The sequence below is a fragment of the Pteronotus mesoamericanus genome, unplaced genomic scaffold (assembly GCF_021234165.1).
Source record: "Pteronotus mesoamericanus isolate MK-2021 breed Mesoamerican mustached bat unplaced genomic scaffold, CSHL_Meso_final contig_73, whole genome shotgun sequence".
NCBI lineage: Eukaryota > Metazoa > Chordata > Mammalia > Chiroptera > Mormoopidae > Pteronotus > Pteronotus mesoamericanus.
In genome coordinates this window covers 30,207,573-30,225,091 of record NW_026555245.1, presented here as the reverse complement: position 1 = coordinate 30,225,091, position 17,519 = coordinate 30,207,573, and the positions used below count along the sequence as shown (strand labels likewise).

The 17,519-nt window shown below is 41.3% G+C and overlaps 1 pseudogene; it reads right to left on the bottom strand.

Moving 5' to 3' along the window:
* Window positions 1–16,239: 16,239 nt before the first annotated feature.
* On the bottom strand, window positions 16,240–17,234 carry LOC129078450 (glyceraldehyde-3-phosphate dehydrogenase-like; annotated as a pseudogene).
* Window positions 17,235–17,519: the final 285 nt, after the last annotated feature.

Below are 17,519 nucleotides of genomic sequence, written 5' to 3'. Positions count from 1 at the left end.
GCGACCCACAGACACAGGTAGCAGGGTGGTGATGGCCAGAAAGAAGAGGTGTGGGGGAAGGTGAGCAAAGCGGGGAGCGGGGGGGGGGGGAATGGGGTAGGGGTGGGGAATGGGGACATCTGTACTAGTGTCAACCATAAAAATAAAGAAAAAATGACTGCCTGGGCAGTCTTACAAAAGCACATTCTGTTTCATGTTATATGCTCAGTTTCTCCAAATACCATGTCAGAGGTACTTTTCTGATTGATCTTCTTATTGTAGTTGCCAACTGTTCTTCTGCCCTTAGAATTTTTAAATATATGATTTAGATTATTGAGGTTATGTTTGCGTTCTCTAAAAATGTTTAATTTAACAGGGGTGAGAATAGGGGAAATTATTCTCTGCACTAAGGTGAGAATCTAATAATTATATTAGTGGTGTTAAAAAAAAAAAAAAGCAAGCTACTGGCACATTCATTTTTTCCATCCAGGAAGAAAATAATAGAAATGTCTAATAGCGTAAATTGGGTTTTTATGAAATAAAAAACCCAATTTAAATAAAAAAAAAAGAAATAAAAAAATCTGAAAGGAACAGATTTTCCTCTTCTTTTGAAAAACAGCATTCTTTTCTATTTATAGCAGCCATGCTATCTCTTTACGTAACCTTGGGAAATTATAGGAAAGTAGAAAGAAGAAATAGCAATTTAAACTCCTTCCTCCATGAGAGAGCCACTGTAGTAAACCTTACAGTATGTGTTTTCTTCCAGCCTGGAAAAGAGTTTTGTTTTTTGTTTTTTGGGGTTTTTTTTTTTGTTTTTTTTTTTTTGCTTTTCAGATGAAAAGAAGCCCACTGGAAAAGAATTACATCAGTGACATGATTGTTCAGAATTAAAAGGAGAAAGGTGAGCTGGCTGGGAAATCTTTTCATGCTCTTTCTACTCTTGCTCTGATATAATCGCTTGTGAGTAACAGAGGAGAGTGTGAACTGGAAGATTGCTCCATAATGCTTACAGGCTCACAGAGACACAGCCTCTTCACTGAAGTTACTACATTAATTAGTAGTACTAGCCCAAGATCAGCTTTATCTGGTCTTTTCACAAGTGGGTATTCTCCTGAATATTAAAATAGAGGTCTTAGAATTTGAAATTTAAGGTGGTTTGGGGGATAGTTTTGACATAAGTGCAATGGATTTCCATGAATGTTTATACTGGTATAAATATTTTGGGAAAGTACAACTGAATAAAAGATGGTTTTACTTTGAAATTGAAGAGGGGACTTTTGAAGTAATTAAAGGGAGGAACACAAGACCGGAGGATGGTGTAGTGTGGGCTCCTGCCCAGCTCCCAGTCCTGCATTGAGCTGGAAGCTGGAGGAGCTGATATGTTGAGAGACTTCAGTGTTGTGAGGCCTTAGGGCAGATGCTGGCACAGAGGAGAGGCAGAGGCCAGCTGCTCTGGCGCCAGGGTTAGATTTGGGAGACAGCATACTTGGGGTTGGCGTTGGAGACCTCCCAAAGAAGCCAGGAGCGGTGGCAATGGGGGAGATCCTCTGACTGACACAATAGGCAGGGTCTGTCTACAAGTGGAAGACAGAGGAGAACCTGGAGCCGGCAGGTTGCTCCATGTGAGCCCTTCCTTTTGAGGAGTCCCAGAAAATCAGAAAGGAGGTGGGAGGAGGGTTTTGCCAGGCAGGTTAGAGATCCTGTCTGAGTAAAAAGTGCAGAATCAGTAACCAGGCATATTCCTTGGGAACTGCATTTGGCTGCTAATACAGAGATCTGAAAAGACAGAGGCTTAAACAATGTAGGCTAAGGTGGCTTCATAGCATCATCCATGCCCTGGGTCTATTCAGATTTTCTGTTCCACATCCTTACCCAGGAGCACAGTGGTTTTCATGGTTGCATGATGGCTATTGCAGCTTTTCCTATCACATCCATTTTGAGGTGGGAAAATGAAAGCAGGACATATTAGCTTACTAGGGCTGCCATGACAAAGTATCACAGAGTAGGTGGCTTAAACAAAATTTTTTTTTTTTAAAGATTCTACTTACTTACTTTTAGAGAGAGGGGAAGGGAGGAAGAATGAGAGGGAGAGAAACATCTGTGTGTGAGGGAAACATCGATTGGATTGGAGAGTGAAAAATCACTCATATGAACACTCATATATTACATGGAAACATCACACACCCCCAACTGGCGACCTGGCCTGCAACCCAGACCTGTGCCCTGACCAGGAATTGAACCAGGTGACCTTTTGGTTTGCAGGACAATGCCCAACCCATTGAGCCACACCAGTTAGGACAACAAAAGGAATTTTTTCAATCAGTTCTGGAGGCTAAAAGTTGGATATCAGGGTGGTGGCAGGGTTAGATACTTCTGAAGCCTCTCTCTGTAGCCTGTATTTAGCCTCCTCCTCTCTGTGTTCTCACATGGTCTTTCTCTGTCACCTTCTTTGTGTCCTCATCTCCTCTTTTTATAAAGACATCAGTCATATTGGATTAGGGTCCAGCCTATTAACTGTTACTGCTCTAAAGGCCCTATGCCCAAATATAGTCACATTCTAGGGATTAGGACGTCAACATATGCATTTTGGAGGGGGACACAATTCAGCTTATAGCGAAGAGGAAAAGCGAAAGTGTATGTCCCAGCTGATCAGCCCTCTTTGCTCGGCTTTCCCTGCAGCCCCAGCTCACAACCATGTGCATCTCACTGCTTGTCTTTTGTAAAGAGATGGGAAATGTACCCAGTGATTTTTTTACAGCTTGATACCTTGCTTACTTACTAAACTTGGGTTTTGGTTGGTAAAGAAGAGGGAAATGGGTATATGAATGATCTAGCCAGACACTGTATTGAAGTTAATATGATTTCATTCATGGCCACATACTAATATGGCTCTGTAACCTATGATTTATGGCTGCGAAAAATGAATAATGCTTTATTTGACTATGGATATATACTCACTGGGGTGATATTGGGGCCTGTGCTATATGGCATGGAGTGTGGCAGCTGCCAATCTGCTATAGCCCTAAGTGTCTCCAGTGGGGTGAAGTGTGTGTGGCTGCCCTTATGAAAATGATATGCTTTAGGCTGGGAGAAGAGCAGCAAAGGAAAAGCAAGAGAGAGAAATGAGAGAGTAAGTGTGGGAGTGGTACAGAATAGGAGGAAGACAAGAGGAAAGGACAGACTGGGAAAACAAGCATTGGGATGAGGAATAAGCAGGTCTCCAGTGGCAGGGCAGGAGGGTGATAGGGACAGTGAGGGGGATGGATGGGTCATCCAGGCAAGCAGTCACTCCAAATTAAGCCTACGAGGAAACTGCAGCAAACAGGGGAGAATGAAGGTGAGAGAGAAAGGGTGGGGGAGAGAGAGAGAGAGAGAGAGAACCCGAACAAACCCTGGGGCAGTGTAGGGCCATGCCCTGAGGAGCACCAGCTGGGAACAGTCCTGAAAACCCAGCAGGGTTGTTGCATAAAGCTCCAGTTCTCCAGGGAAAAGGAAATCCTTTCACTTGGCACTAACGCCTGGTCTTCTATGAGCTTGCTGAGTTCTGAGTCATTGATTTCCTATGCTACTGAAGGGTGAAAGGATGCTAAAGATGAATGTTATAAACACTGGGCTAGTTCTACTCATTTCCATGAAGGCTACTGCCTGTGATCCCTGAGCTCCCAGTCCTTGTGCATAAGTTAGTCACTGAGGTTTTAAATGAAAAGCATTATTTGATTTCTGCCGCAAATGCGGCAGTGCCTTTCTGCCAGCTGAGGCAGGCAGAGATCCCTAGGCTGGGAAGGAGGAATGGTGTTACCATGGTGATGAGATGACTGGCTGAGCACTGAGCTAAGCACCCTCTGTAGAAGAATAGAAAGAAGTTGTTCCTTATTCTCATCCTTGATAAGTCAGAGCTGATTTTCATAACACCCTCCATCTTCATTAAAAGCTGATATCCTACTAGGGAGAAAAGTAAGAACAATGGTAAAAGTGGGAAGGCGTTGATCTTCCACCCAACACCATTTAGATTTTCTGGTTTTATGCCTCTAATTAAGATGTTGGTCTCTGCTGAAGGTATGTATAAGGTGGTTAAATTTTAAAGTACCAGCCAAATTTCAAAGGGTGCGATTTACTAGTAAATTAGGTTTTAGCTATATAATATTATACAACATATGCAAGCTTTTGAACCTTTGTTAGAATACATGTCTTACTTTTAAGGTTGATACTTGGAAGTGGAGAACACTCCATTAGATGTTTGTTGACATATTCCTGAGAGTATTTTCTTTACATCTCCAGTGCTTGTCGCAAGTGGTGTGTATATAATAAATGAATGTTTAAGAAAATCACTCATATGAACACTCATATATTACTGGTAGGAATACAAAAGGGTATTGGAAAATGTTTGGCAGAAGAACATGCATTTATCATACGTGATGGGTAATTTTGTGTGTCAACTGGGCTAGATTATGATTCCCAGTTGTTTAGATATAGCTGTGAAGATATTTTTTAGATGTGATTAATATTTATAATCAATAGACTATGAGTAAAGCTGACACCCCCCATAATTTGGGTGGGCCTAATCTGATCAGCTGAAGGCTTTCAGGGCAAAAGCCAAGGTTTCCCAAAGAAAATGTAGTTAGGCCTCAAGATTGCAGCATAGAAACTCTCCCAGAGTCTCTTGCCTGACAGCCTGCCTCCTGATTCTGGACTCAGGACTGCAACATCCGCTCTTACCCCCCTGTCCCTCTAGATAGAAGGATGCATAGATATAATTTCCTGTTGATTCTTTTTTCCTGGAGAACCCTGAGTAACACACAATTCATCAATCATAGTCTTAGGTACTTACCTATAAGAAATAAAAAATTATGGTCACATTAAGACTTGTATGTGAATGTTTCTATCACTTCATTCATAATTGTCAAGAATAGAAACCAAAAACCCTTCACTTGGTGAATGAAGAAAGAAATTATGGTTTATCCAGGCAATGGAATATTAGTCAGCAATGAAAAGAAAATGACTATTAGCATGCACAATACCCTGGATAAATCATGAAGGCATCATGCTGAGTGAAAGAAGCCAGTATCAAAAGTATTAAAAGTCTGTATGAGTCATTTAAAATAGAATTTTGGGAAAGGCAAATGTGTATGGGTAGAAAAGACATCAGTGGTGCCAAAGTCTGGAGCTGGGGCTGGGATGGCCAACAAAGAAACATGAGGGAATGTGTTAGGTGTTCGGAACTGTCCCGCCTGGTTTCAGGGGCTGTGGCCTCGCCAACAGGCGAGAGGGCCCCAAGGCTGGAGCTGAGCAAGGAGGCCTTGGGAAAACAGGCTACTGAGGAGACAAAACCTGTCCCCTTGGCAGAGGTGCAGTCCTTGCCTCCCTCACATCACCCTACTTGGCCCTGGAGGATGACTGGTTAGTCAAATACGGGTGAGACCCCTCAATGGCACAGGCAACCTAAGACAGGCACAATTGCATAGGGGCCATCAGGGAAGGACTTGGGGGACATGGAGAAGGGACAAAAGACCCTCACCCCTTGGCTTTGTCATGGCCGGAGTCCTCATTCAACCTGAAAGAAGTCTCCTTATGTCTTGGCTGCTCTGCTCCACCCACCTGACTGGGTCAGTGAAACAATATTAAAGGCAGGTACAGCCCTAAATGGGATCAGGCTGTTCCCTGGGGCCAATTAGGCCTGGAAAAGGAATGCATTAAATCCTATGAAACTTACTCTGCTAATGTTTGGGGTCCAAGCATAGGATGAGATCAGTATCCAGGTTTCAGGGCCAAATGTGTGCCACTCTGTCTACCAGACCCTGACCTGAGGCAAATCTCTGGTTCCTTCAGTTGTTATCTATGATCGCTAACTGTTTTCTGTAAATATAGCCTTTAGGCATTGGATAAGCTTTGCACACATGCTGTATACCCCTGCGTATATGGTTCTCAATAAAAGCCACTTCAAGAGAAGGGCTTGGGGCATTCTCCGCTAGAGGGAATCATCACCCCCTTTTCCTGGCAGACTGAGAGTGTCTGGAATGACTTATTTCCTCATCCGCGGTAGCTGGAGGAACTCTGCGGGACAGGGTGCCCCCCTCAGTTAGGGTGATAGAATTTTTCTCTATCTTGATTGTGATTACATGACTTTATGCATTTGTCAAAATTCATGGCTCTATACATTAAATAGGGTAATTTTATTGTAGGCAAATTAAACCTCAATGAACCTGACTTTAAAAACAACAGTCATTTTATGTTCATTCTTGTAACCTTTTATCCTGTTGGAAGATATGGTAAAGAAATTAATTCTAATAAATCTCTGCTTTTTTCGGGGAGACAGAAGTACTTGATGAACTATAACATAAAACAAAAATTTTTTCTGGAGTAACAAAAATTTTCTGTGAACTAGAAATTCTTATTTATTTGAGATTTATTTATAGATTATTTGAGAAGATCATTTTATAATTATTTAATGTAGCAAAAAAGTCAACATATAATTGTTAGATTATATTTAGGCTTAATCGAAGTTGATTTTAATAAACAGCAATTTTCTTTTAAAATAGCTATATTCTTTGACCTAGTGATTTTTACTTAGTGAATAATAAGAAAACAATTAGATAAGAGCATAGGACATTTGTGGAAGTACTGCTTATTAGAGAGAAAAATGAGAAATAACCTAAATGACCACCAATAGGAGATTGGTGAGATAAGTGATGTATGTCCATTAAAAAGCTATAGGTCTAGAATATCTGCCCTATCAACATTCAATGGTAGTTGCCGTGCCTACCATGGTGACCACAGGTGGTGGGGAATTAGGGTTCGATTCCTGAGAGGGAGCATTGCAATGACTCATTTGAATGCCTGCCCTATAAAAAACTATAGGTCTATATTTATTAACACAGAAAGGGGGCCATGGTTTGTTAAGTAAGAAAAATAAGCTAAAACACCCAGAATGTATGCAATAATTTCATATTTATTCATTTATTGAATTTATTGGGATTATATTGCTTAATAAAATTACATAGATTTAAAGTGTACAATTGTGTAATACATCATCTGTTTATTGTATTGTGTGTTCATTACCCCAAGCCAAGCCTCCTTTCATCACCATTTATCCCCTTTTTACCATTTCCTGCCTCTTCCCACTCCCATTTCCTTCTGATAATGACTATACTCTTGTCTGTTTATTGGTTTAAAAAAAAAAAAACCCTGTGTATGTGCTTATATTTTGTGAGTATACTTGGAAAAAAACTTAGAACAACCAGAGAATCTACTTCTACTTTGTAAAAGAAAACAATATTTGTATACTGTTCCCCACCCACCATCAAATCATTAAAAAATGAAAACAATTATATGGGCATCCTGTCAATGAAAAAATAGGTTTATTTATGTAAACATAGCAATTTATGTTTTAGTCTCTGTAAATAGGAAATGCATGACATTAAAGGAAAAAGTTGGAGAGGGGTGCAAGTTTCATGGCCTACAAGAAAGACACGTGAGAAATAGCACAATGGCCCAAAGACAGTCAATTTCAGAAACTGCTCGCAAACATGAACGCTCTAAAAGTAAGTACTGCAATTAGCTGGGCCAGAAAAACTCAAGTCATTCCATAATGAGTAATGAAAAGGGAGCTGGCATGACACAAATACCAAGATGCTGAAGTAAAAACAGTGAAAATGAGTAACAAAACTAATCAGAGAGGATGCAACAAAAAATTAATAATAGAAACAGTAACCGAACATTTTGCTATGAATTTAAAAATCTACCTCTTTAAAGGAAGACCCAAAAGCAGTGCTATAAGAACTTATGGAGGGACTTCTGGTGAAGATGGAGGCATAGGTAAACATGGATCTCCTCCTTGCACAACAACATCAAAATTACAACTGAAATAGAGAACAATCATTGCTCAGAACTGTTGGAAATTGAGTTGAATGGAAGCCTGACAACAATGGAATTAAAGAAACCACATCCATCCAGACTGGTGGTGGGGGCGGAGACGTGGGAGGGCTCGTCCCACATCCACGTGTAGTGGACAAAAACTCAAGAGGGACCTGGCTGGTGTGGCTCAGTGAACTGAGTGCCAGCCTGCAGACCAAAAGGTTGCTGGTTCCATTTCTAGTCAGGGCACATGCCTGGGTTGTGGGCCAGGTCCCCAGCTGGGAGAGTGGGAGAGGCAACCAATCGATGTTTCTCTTGTGTATCAATTGTTTCTCTTTGTTTCTTACTCCCTCTCCCCATCTAAAAGTAAATAAATAAAATATTTTTAAAAATTCAGGTGAGACACCTCGGGAGTGAGGAGTTCCAGCTCCACACCAGGCCTCCCAGCCCAGGGTTCCAGTGCCAGGAAGATAAGTCCCACAACCTCTGGCTGCAAAAACCGGTGGAGATTGAGTTGGTAAAAGAAACTTCTGGAGTCCCAAGCAGTTCCCTTTAAAGAACCCAGAATTGGATTTACTCGGACTCACTCCCTCTGAGCTCTAGCACCAGGGTATCCGCCACAGGCACCAGTGTCATGCAGGGAGGAACTGAAGTGCCTGGCATCAGGCAGGAGCTGGGGGACAGCTTTCTTCCAGACAGAAAGGTAATCAGAGACCATTGTCCCTTTTCTGAACCCTCTCCCACAAAGCTACAGAGCTGGCAGGTGGGTGCCATATCTGAGACTCCATCATCTTGGCTAACACTGTTTGCCCTGCTCTGGAGATCCCCTCAGGCTCCATCCCACCCAATTGATCTGCCCAACCAAACTGCTTTTTCATATGGATGGCTAGGCTTGGCTCTGTTTTACAACTTCCTAAATCCTATCAAACAAGTAACAGCCAGCCTCACTGAGCTGCCAGCCCCAAGCCCAACAGTAGCAGCAACCCGTCTGGATTTGCAGCTTGGCTTTTCCTGGGAACTTCCAAGCCCAGCACAAGTAGCAGCCATGCACAATTGCTTTACAGCTCATACAAGGAGGCCCCGAGCAGAACACAGGTGGGGGCTGACCTTGGCCCACACCACCTGGGAAACCCCAGAGCCTGTGCACCCAGTGGACAGCCACAGACCATGTTGGAGCACTACCACTCTGCCCCTGAGCAGCTGATCCTTCATGGAGGGCAGAGGTTATTGGTCAGTGTTGACAACAGTCCTTGGAGCTGACTGGCCTGGGTAAATCCCCCTCATGGACCTGCCAACAGCAATCAAGGCTCAAATACAAGAGGAGGGTGTTCTCAGCCCACACGAAGGGCACACCTTGAAAACCCAGCTTATATGAAAACGGAGGCTTTGGCATTGGACCCTACCAGACACCTACTACATTAGGCCACACTACCAAGACCTGGAGTCATAGCAGCTTTACCTAATACATAGAAACAAACACAGGGAGGCTGCCAAAATAGGAGACAAAGAAACATAGCCCAAATAAAAGAATAAGTCAAAACTCCAGAAAAAGAATTAAACAAAATGGAGATAAGCAATTATCGGTCATGGAGTTCAAAACACTGTCTATAAGGATGCTTAAGGAACTGAGTGAGGGCCTCAATAGCATAAGAAAGATCCAGTCAGAAACAAAGGATACACTAAATGAACTAAAGAACAATTTACAGAGAATCAAGGGTAGAGTGTATGAACCTGAGAATCAAATCAATGAGTCGAAACATAAGGAAGTGAAAAACTACCAATCAGAATAACAAGAAGAAAAAAGATGCCATAAAAATGAGGATTGTATAAGCAGCCTCTGGGACAACTTCAAGCATTCAAACATTTGCATTAGAGGGGTTCCAGAAAGAGAAAGGAAAGAGCAGGAAATTGGAAATCTCTTTGAAAAAATAAAGAAAGAAAAGTTCCCTAATTTGGTGAAGGAAATAGACGTGCAAGTCCAGGAAGCACATATAGTTTCAAACAAGATGAATGCAAAGAGGCCCACTCTAAGATTCATCATAATTAAGATGCCAAAGGTTAAAAATCAAGAGAGAATCTTAAAAGCAGCAAGAGAAAGAAGTTAGTTACTTACAGGGGAATTCCCACAAGGCTCTCAGCTGATTTCTCAAAGGAAACCTTGCATGCTAGAAGGGATTAGCAAGAAATATTCAGTCATGAAAAGCAGGGACCTACCGCCACAGTTGCTCTAGCAGAAAGGATATCATTTATAATAGAAAGGCAGTTAAAGAGCTTCCCAGATAAGGAAAAAACTAAGAGTTCATCCTCATCAAACCATTATTAGATGAAATGTTAAAGGGACTTATTTAAGAAAACTATGAAAAATAAAATGGCAATCAACACATACCTGTCAACAATTGAATCTAAAAAACAAGCTAAGCAAATAAAGAGAGTGGCAGAATCATTGATATGGAGAGGGTTTTGATGGCTGCCAGATGGGAGGAGTGTTGGTGGAATGGGGGAAGAGGTGAGGGGTATATAAGAAGTATAAATAGGTAGTTACAAAATAGCCTGATAGATGTAAATAAAGTACAGTATAGGAAATGGAGTAGCTAAAGAACTTATACCCATGGCCCATGGACATGAACAATGGTGGGGGAATTGCTTGAAGGAGTAGGGCCTGCTGGATTGAGAGGGGAAATGGGGGAAAAATGAGGACAACTGTAATAACATAATAAAATATAATTTTAAAAAGAACTTATGGAGGCAATGGTGTGAAGCAGGAGGAGATAAAATAAGGGCTAGGATTTATCTAGAAATATCAATATTGGAAATATATTAATATATTTCATCATATTAATTGTTTGAGAATAATCATATAATTGTCTTCAAGTTGCTAAGAATGTATTGATCAAATTCAATAACTATGCTTGATAAAAGTACTGAATAACATAAATATGGGTAGATATTTCCTTAACATGGTAAAATAGACATCTCAGCTCAAAACCCAACATCATGTTTAGTGACAGAACTTAAAAGCATTTCCAATTATGTCAGAAACAAGATAAATGATGTCCATCTTTACTACTGTTATTTGACAGGGTGCTGGAGATTTTAGGTAATGCAATTAGACAAGAGACAGAACTTAAGGGTGTAAAAATTGTAAAGGAGAAAGTAAAATTATTACTATTTGCAGATAAAATGATTGTAGACTTAATAGCTTTACATATATGTTGTCATAATCAGACAAAGGAAGAACAATCCCATTTATAACAGGAACAACAACAACAATAATAAAATTAAAATAGGAATAAAGTAAACAAAAAATGCGAAAGACCCATGAAAAAAACATTAAAAAATTCTTAAAGATAGAAAAGAAAATTTAAAAAATAGCAGGACAGATAATGTTCTTGATGGGAAGATTCAGCATTATAAATATCTTAATTCTCCCTAGGTAGATTATAAATTTAATTCAGCTCCTTCCCCCAAATTTCATTAAGTTTATTTTGTTGCAAATATTTTAGTTTTGATGACAGACAACTGGGGAATAACATTTGCAACTCATATTAGAGATAATGAGCAGGCCTTCCAAGTATATAAAGAGCTTCTAGAGCCCTGGTTAGGTAGCTCAGTTTGTTAGAACATCATCCAGATAGGCTAAAGTTGTAGGTTTGATCCCCAGCCTGGGAACATACAGGAATCAATCAATGAGTGCCTGCGTAAGTGGAATAACTAATCAATGTTTCTCTCTCTGTCTTTCAAATCAATAAATTAAAAAAAAGAAAGAAAAAAGAGCTCCTAGAAATCGAGAAGACAAAGACTAGTAATCCAACAAAAGAATGAACAAAGAATGTGAACACCTGAAAGATTAGCAAAACTCCAGTTCAATAATGTATTCTGTGGGTGCAGCTGTGTGGGAATGGTGTTCTCATACACTGCTGGTAGGAGTGTAAAGTAATACAATGCATGTGGGCAGGATTTGGTAACACCTGCCAAAATAACTAACATGTACGGTCACATATAGCCTTTGACTGAGCCTGTTAAGTTCTAGAAATTTAAGCTACAAATATTCCTGTGAGGGTACAAATATTCCTGTGGGGGATGTGTGGGGGGGAAGATGTCCATTCAAGGCTCATTATTGCATCATTATTTGCAAAAGTAAAGGGTAGAAAACAAAGATCTATCAATAGCAGATTGGCTAAATACATTGATACATATATTCAAACATACAATAAAATAGAAAAGTAATTAGGGAGTTTTCTATGCGCTGATGTGCCACGTTACTTAAAATAATACTGGGAGGGTGGAGGTGGAAGAAGGTATGGGGGGATAAATGGTGAAATAAAAAATAAAATTAAAAAAATAATAAAATAGTACAGGGGAAAACAAACATCATATTGATTGCTTTTGGTTTTGCATAAGTGACAGGTGGTTAAAATGACTTTTATTTTTTATTATTTTTTTTAGATTTTGTTTATTTACTTTTAGAGAGAGAGGAGGGAGAAGGGGAGAGAAACTTCAAAGTGTGAGGTGTGTGAAAAACATCAATTGGTTGCCTTCTGCATGCCCTCAATGGGGGACCTGGCCTACAATCTAGGAATGTGCCCTGACCAGTATTTGAACCAGCAACCTTCAACATTTTGGTTCCCAGGCTGCTGATCAATCCACTGAGCCTCACTAGCCAGGGCCGGCATGGCTTTAAATGATGGCACTATTAACCAGTTTTTCTCCTTTGTAAGTTAACAGCTCTTCTATTCTGTGAGTTATTTCAACTTGGGCTGCCCTTTCTTTTAAAAAGCTCCAGTTCCAACCTCAACTAATTAAATCAGAATCTCTTTTGGGCTTATCTTGGGCTTTTGTTTTAAATCTTCTTAACAAACACTGCTCTCTTCTTCCTCTTCTTTCTATTCACTACGCTTGAAATACATAAGTTAAGGATGAGTCTGAAGCTCGTTATGTAATCCTCCTCCCCTACAGAGACAACCACTACCCTGATTTCCTTTTTCAAGATTTTTAAAAAATATTTTTGTAGGCCTTTTGACTTGAAAATTTAACTTATAGCCCTGCCTGGTGTGGCTCTGGATTGAATGCTGCCCTGTGAAACAAAGTGTTGCCAGTTCGATTCCCAGTCAGGGCACATGCCTGGGTTGTAGGCCAGGTCCCCAGCAGGGGACACGCAAGAGGCAACCACACATTGATGTTTGTCTCCCTCTTTTTCTCCCTCCCTTCCCCTTTATCTAAAAATAAATAATTTTTTTTTAAATTAAGAAAAAAATAAAAAAATTAAAAGTTTGACTTAAAAATTTTGTTCTCTTCTTTACCATTCTCCAGGTACACATATTTACTAATTAATTACAACTAAAGAGCAGCTGTATAGTCACTTCCCATTCTGAAAAACGTCCCTAGACAAGCAATAATTGTAATTAGGAGCTGTTGCTTCTACTAAACTTTGTTTATAAACTGATTTGCTATATGCAAATTCACTCTAGGCTAGACTTGTTATTTTAACCTTCATAGCTATTTTTGTCCCATAATATTATCTAATAGGAATAAAGTTGAATAAAGATATTTTGAAAGTTAATAAAGGCTGTTAAGAAGTGTTAACACAGTTTGGAATATCCCAGCTGAAGGTTTGTCTCTAAACAAATAAGCTTCCCACCGGGTATGTGGAAATTAAGGAGGTGTGGTCACTATAGATTGCTTAGAGTTGTTTTAGCTCTTATGTTGAATAAACATGTGTAATTGACATGAGTGATTGAATTCCATGAGTAACTGATATTTGAATTAAGCAATATATAATTCTGTGTAAAATTATCTGCAAGTTAGACATTTGACAATTTAAAAGAAAAAAAATAAGATAAAAGCAAAGGTTTGTAACCAACATAAATAATTGAACGACTATAGGGAATTTCTTTTTAAAAGAATGATGTGAATAAAAATAAAAAAAGGATAATGGGAAAGATGTCTATGATATTTGTGGCAAGCCATTCACTAGAGATTTAGTTTACTTAAATAGATGTTTAGTTATGAGAAGGAAGGTGATCTGAGTATATGCCCTCAAACTATGCTGCTTTGGCGTATTTAATTTGAGCTGAAGACAGCTGAGAATCAAAGAAGCCTGCTTGGAGCTTCACTTACTTGACTAAAAGCAGAAATTTCTAAGAAATGAGGACTGCCAGAAACCCCTCACCCAGGGGAACTTTATGGCCGTAAGAAGATGGAAAGTGGGCACCAAGATGGGCCTGCACAAACCAACCTCACTAAAATAACACTTATCTTCCATTAATTTCCCCATATATTTACTTTTCCGCAATTTACTGCCCCTAGAAGCCAACAACCCTTTTCCTTGGTTTTGCCACTTCGCAAATTTATTGCCCTTGGTTAAAATGGTGTGTAAGTGTCCTGGACTGACTACTTCTTTGGGATTTTCATTTCATTTCTGTTAAGTCTCCATATGCATATGTAATAAACCCTTTCCTCCTGTTAATCTGTCTTTTTTTTCCATTTTAATTTGCTAAACCTCATTACACCTAAAAGCATAGAAGAAAAAGATTTTTTTTCCTACAAGAGTGAGCACTAAATAATTATATTTTAAAATGAACCAAAAGCTAGATTTAATTAAAGAAACTTTATTTTCTAGAAAGAAAATTTGAATGGAAAAATATTTCTGTGAAGATTTGAGCACTCAGCTGAGTGACAAGTAGTCAAGACTGTTCTTCTCTTATTTTAAAGGAAACTGGCAAAAAAGAGTTTTAGCCTTCCTGCCTGCCTGCCTTCCTTCCTTCCTTCCTTCCTTCCTCCCTCCCTCCCTCCCTCCCTCCCTCCCTCTCTCTTTCTTTCTTTCTTTCTTTCTTTCATGGGGCACAGCCAGGGGCCCCCATCTGCAAAGGGTATTTTGTAATGGGGTCCAGAGGTTGGGGTGTCCAAGAAAAATATATTCTCCCCACCCCAGGGCGGGCTGCCATGGGGGATGGGATCCTTGAGCAGGGTCATTGAGAAGTCAGTTTGCATGTCAATAACAGGATAGCTTCGTTCCTCATTTGCAAAAAGGATTATTTGGCGTATCACCAAAGCTAATCAGGAAGGTTTAAAAGACTTAATACAGAATGGAACTGAGAGAGAAAGAGGAGAGACAGGGGCCTGCAGGAGAGAGAAAGGGACACAGACTCTGGGGAACAGTTTGTGAAGACCACGTGGGAAGAAAGGGGGGAGAAAGGACTCTTGCTCATGGGCCATGAGAAGGTGCCACATGGTTACGGATTAAGAGCTGGAGATCGCGGCGACGCAGCAGATGGTGCTGAGACCCGCGAGAGGCCTGCCTGGCTGAGCCCCGGACCGGCCTGACTGGTCTAACTGGGCAAAGAGGGGAAGGCAGGACGGTGTGTGTGCTGGTGGTTGTTTTGAAGGGATTTTGAGGTTTAAGGGTGACATTTAGCCATTAATCAAACCTATATAACTTTTGAATAAATAGTTCCTTTTCCTTCTCACCAGACTCTGCCATTCAGAGCCATAATTCCAAGGGCGGGGCAAAGGACCCACAACCAAGGGGTCCTGGGTGAGGAGGGTGTCTTCTTGGTAATAGCATCTGGGCGCCCCCTGCCATGGGTCCTTTTGTTTGGTAACCTTTCTTTCTTCCAGTTGGAAGTAAGCTTGGGTTTTCTGCCATGACATGTAAAAAACATATCAAAGTCTGTAGCAGAATGCCACCCCAAACCCCTAAGTTGTCAAAATCATACTCAGAATCCATGTTGAAGAGTTTCTTTGACAATTAGGAATTCATTCTGTATCACAAGTAATCCAACCATCTTGTCTGATCAACTCAATGATTGTTTTCTGACTTGAAGCCAGTATTGCACACAAACAAACAAACGAACAAAACAATAAAATCCCCAAAAAGTAAACAGTGGCATCCTGGCTCATAGTGTGGCTTCTCTGAAAATGTTTTGCATCTTTCCAGGATTTTCTAAAGTCAGCTATGAGTGACTTTTGACTTTCTAAAAGTGAATTGGCCCTGGCTGGTATGGTTCTGTGGATTGAGTACTGGCCTGAGAGCCAAAAGTCTGCAGGTTCAATTCTCAGCCAGGGCACATGCCTGGGTTGTGGGACAGGTGCTGGTTGGGGGCATGCAAAAGGCAACCAATTGATGTATTTCTCATACATTGATCTTTCTCTCCCTTTCTTTCTCCCTCCTTTCCCCTCTTTCTAACAAGTAAATAAATAAAAAATTTTTTTTGGTGAGGTGGTACAGTGAACTTCATTGATGGTACATGACAAGGCAGGGGTCTCTAAGCCCCTCCCCTCTTCAGGGGGTCTAAGATGGAAACAAGGTCAGGAGATTCTCAGTGTGTTGGGAGACCAATTTGGAGCAAGGACTCCCCAGCAGCTGAGGGTCTCTCTTCCTGACACTAGGGCTGGTGGTCCAGGGGGCTCTTACTCCTTGGAGGCCATGTGGCCCACTACGCCAACCACCCTGTTGCTGTAGCCAAATTCATTGTCATACCAGGAAATGAGCCTGACAAAGTGGTCATCGAGGGTAATGCCAGCCCCGGCATTGAAGGTGGAGGAGTGGGTGTCACTGTTAAAGTCACAGGAGACAGCCTGGTCCTCGGCATAGCCCAGGATGCCCTTGAGGGGGCCCTCTGATGCCTGCCTCACTACCTTCTTGATGTCATTGCATTTGGCAGCTTTTTCCAGGCATCAGGTCAGATCCACAACCAACACGTAGGGGTGGGGACATGGACGGCCATGCCAGTGAGCTTCCCATTCAGCTCAGGGATGACCTTGCCCGCAGCCTTGGCAGCACCAGTAGAAGCAGGGAGGGTGTTCTGGGCAGCCCCTCGGTCATCACGCCACAGCTTCCCAGAGGGGCCATCCACGGTCTTCTGGGTGGCAGTGATGGCGTGGACTGTGGTCATGAGTCCCTCCACAATGCCAAAGTTGTCATGGAGGCCTTTGGCCAGGGGGGCCAAGCAGTTGGTGGTGCAGGAGGCATTGCTGACAATCTTCATGGAGTTGTCATACTTGTGGTTCACATCCATCACAAACATGGGGGCATTGGCAGAAGGGGCAGAGATGAGGACCCTCTTGGCTCCTCCCTTCAAGTGAGCCCCAGCCTTCTCCATGGTAGTGAAGACACCAGTGGACTCCACAACATACTCAGCACCAGCATCGCCCCATTTGATGTTGGTGGGATCTCGCTCCTGGAAGATGATGGACTTTCTGTTGATGATAAGCTTCCCGTTCTCAGCCTTGACTGTGCCTTTGAACTTGCCGTGAGTAGAATCACACTGGAACATGTAGACCATGTAGCTGAGGTCAATATAGGGATCATTGATGGCGACAACATCCACTTTGCCAGAGTAAAAAGCAACCCTGGTGACCAGGTGCCCAATGCGGCCAAATCTGTTCACTCCGACCTTCAGCATCGTGTCTCAGGGTTGTGGCTGGCACCGCACAGGAAGACGCGGCTGCCTGTCGAACAGGAGGAGCAGAGAGCCTAAATAAAATCTTTTAAAAAACTGAATTGAAGCTATGAAATAAAATCTGAAGGGAGTTATTTTGAAGAAGAATTGTTATTCAAAGTATATGTGGAACAGTGATGACGTGAAAAATAGTGTATTGTCTCCTAAAACAATCACTTTGACTAATATTCTTTGAACATTTATTGGATATTCAAGGTCCAACCTTATCTTCAGCAACGCCAAGACAAA